The sequence below is a fragment of the Limulus polyphemus genome, unplaced genomic scaffold, assembly GCF_000517525.1.
Source record: "Limulus polyphemus unplaced genomic scaffold, Limulus_polyphemus-2.1.2 Scaffold997, whole genome shotgun sequence".
NCBI classification, from domain to species: domain Eukaryota; kingdom Metazoa; phylum Arthropoda; class Merostomata; order Xiphosura; family Limulidae; genus Limulus; species Limulus polyphemus.
Window position 1 is genome coordinate 347,648 of NW_013666607.1, and position 3,706 is coordinate 351,353.

Consider the following 3,706-nt stretch of genomic DNA (forward strand, 5'->3'; position numbering starts at 1 on the left):
TACAGGTTAAGGATTTTTGATAGGTTAAGACTGGAGTTTATTTTATACAGGTTAAGGATTTCTGGTAGGTTAAGACTGGAGTTTATTTTATACAGGTTAAGGATTTTTGTCTAACTAAGACTAGACTAAACCTTATTTCACAGTCTGATATGGGTAAAAACCATTTCACAGTTTCCTGCAGGTAAGATAGTCCATAATCTCAAACAAATAAAATTGTTACAAATATGTTTTCCATTCACAGCCTTATCCAACACAAAGATGCTGCATCATTTTGGGATAATTGCCCCAGATTTCTTCACTTTTCACGAACATAATTTTTATGTGAGAGGTGACTGAAGTTTTACCATATTTCCTTAAACTATTGCATGTAATGTTTAGTAATTTGAAATCAAGATTCGATCCTTTTTTCTTCTGTAAAGTTTTCGCCAATGCAGTGGAGAGCATCTACTATATAAATCCAAACAAACAAACAATAACAACGATACAATTCTAGCGCTTTCCCTAGGCCTTTTCCCCTGCTGAGGGGCAGGTCAACTTCTGGAAAGAGCTAGGATTTTCAGTTTTTAATGTTATTAATAATAAATCTTTTTTTTTATCCTACTTGCCTTTTGTTAGCCTAACCCTATTTATGCATATATGGTAGCCTTACAAACACAGAACTAACGCTACATGTATTGATATTCCACGTTTGTTAGCCTAACCCTATTTATGCATGTATGGTAGCCTTACAAACACAGAACTAATGCTACATGTATTGATATTCCACGTTTGTTAGCCTAACCCTATTTATGCATATATGGTAGCCTTACAAACACAGAACTAACGCTACATGTATTGATATTCCACGTCCTTACACCTTGGTATTATTCGTCACGTCCCCGTTAGAATATGATACATGGAAACCTGATTTAAATTAGGTCAATTTGGTGGTTGAAAGGTGCTTCTGAAGACAATCGGAAATATAGTGTGTTATTCATGTGCCTTTTTTATACATGTGATATCACATGTACTCAGTTCTCGGACAAACCATCTGGGAATGTGCGAGGTTATAGCCATTACAAGTAGCCTACAAACACGTGTTTATGCTTTCTAAAAATAACTGTATGTAAACTCAATACAACCTTATTTAAATAAGTCACTTAATCAATAACTTAATTTCTGAATCAAACAAATTATGACACAACTACCCCAGTCCAATATTTGCTTCATTACTAATTTATGCACGCACCTTTAAAAAGATTGAATTTGCCAACAAATGTAAATCAAAAACTTTTTATACGAAGTTTTAGATTGGATAGTTTGATCATTCTGAAGCATTCATAATGAGCATTACTTGATAAGAAGCTTTATACTAATTTCAGTTTTTCTACAGAGTTTCTGATTAGTCAGTTTAATCATTATCAAGCAATCATAGTCAGCGTTATTTGATAAGGAGTGCTAATCTAATTTCAATTTTGATACGGAGTTTCTGATTGGTCAATTTAAATCGATCTTAAGGAATCAAAGTAAGCTTTTTTTTTAAATGAGTGCTGTTCTAATTTGAAGACTAGAAACATTTACATAGATACTTTCCGCACGTTATTAGTAACTGAAAATTTTCAAAGTATTTTGTTGAGCTTCAGCATCATATACATATTCAGTTTTGATGGCCTTTTATTCTATAGGAAAGTTTAACAAACCTTAAGAGCTAACACTGTATGGTATATAACTAGAGAAACAGATATGTCTAAGTAAATATATATAGGTTGATAGTTAGCAATGCAGCTAGCCAGCCAGACGGATACACACGAGACATGGTCGGTTAGGTGGACAGATATAGACGGATAAATATATATAGAAACAGATTAATTGGTATCAAACATTGTGTTTGTTTATTATTTGGTTATTTATTACATCTTTGAGGCCTGGCCTGGCCTGGTGGTGAGGCGCTCGACTGGCACTCTGCAAGTCACAGTTCGAACCTAATCACTCAACATGCTTGCTCTTTCAGTTGTATGGGGCATTGTAATGTGACGGTCACTCACACTTTTCATTGGTAAAAGAATAGTTGAAGAGTTGGCGGTGAGTGATGCTGATTAGTTGCCTTTCCTTTAGTCTATCACTACTAAACTACAGATAGCCAGCGCAAGCAGTCCTCAACACCAAAACTACATTTTGCTCACTGTTAAAGTTGCTCTTTTGGACGATTGCCACACGTAGCACGTGAAGACAGTAGAGTACTATTCTGCAAATTTTGATAGATACAAAAAAAAAAAAAAAAACGAAAGAGAGAGAAAGAGAGAAGAAGAAGAAGAAAAGCGACGGCTTAGCCTAATACCGTATATCGTGCACGTTTTACACGTTGTTTGAATTTTAAAAAATCCACTTGAGTCCGGTTTTACACATTATTCAGCTTGATTTATGATGCATAGCAACGCCAATTCCTGTATTCAATAGGGCATCATCCATCAATATGGATCTCAGAACCTGGGAGAGACATCCGCTTTGATGCCCACGCACACAAGGCCGTCTGGTGGCCTTATTATTAACGATCAGTGAAGGAGAATAAGATAGGAATTGTGCCCATATCCTGCTCCAACTAACAGAAAATAAATAGAACTTGTTCGTCGTATTTAGAATTCATCAGCCCCACCAAGAAGAAATAACTTCAGGTGAACTGGGCTTGCTACTGAGGACAAGTTGTCATCTCGCCAATATCGGCCGAACCACAAGACAATGGTGATTTGTGCGTGGTTGGAAGATTTGAAGAAACGTGCCACTGTTAAATGTGCAATCAAAGCACTCAAACCTTATTAGGACAAATGGAATAAATTATTTTAAGCCAAGTTGTAAAACTCTTTGGATTTACTGCAACAAAGCACAATATGCAATCATTGCAGAAAAAAAAAATGTTATTCAGAATTTATAAATTAACAATAACTTTAACTCTTTCCTTCTATATATTTTATTTTTTTAATCGAAAAGATGATAGTTTTCTTTTCTAGCAACTGGGTGGACTTGGGCAATCAAATAAAGAGTAAATATATTGTTACGTCTCTGTTCGTTAGTTAATTTCCCGTAAAAATTATTTCTGATGAAACTTCAGTGATACAAGTCCTTTCTTAATTCAAACTAGTTTATTCTTTCTCGTTACAAACTTTGTAATACACTTAATTTCCACAGTCACTTTAACTTAGCTATAATTCACAGCGATTTACACACTTTACTTACGGCTTGACTCGATTATCTGCCTATCTGCAATTATTATATCTCCGCTTTATTTGCCGGACTTATATACTAAAATAGAGGGCGCCTAGAAAATACTAGAGTTGCCAGGAAAAGGCAAGATCCTTCGAGAATCTCATGGTGTGTTACCAGCGTCACGTGACTTCCGCTGTCGTAACAATATAAAACAACGAGAATACTGAAACCCAGCTAGCCTATGAGTATATCAGACAGGAGTTGAACATTGTTCTTGGGATACGACAAGTTACAGCTAGAACAAACTTGTAAACTGATGTCCAGATCATCAGGTCTACATACAGATTAGTGTTTCGACACTAAAGCGAAACAAGTGTACATACCATAAACTTAGAAACTGCGAAAACGGACAAATCACGTGACTCTTATATTACAGGCGTGTTCTCCACGGGTATTTAATTTCTTTTTATTTGTTTGTCATTACGCACGAAGCTACACAATGGGCTATATGTGCTCTGCCCACCAC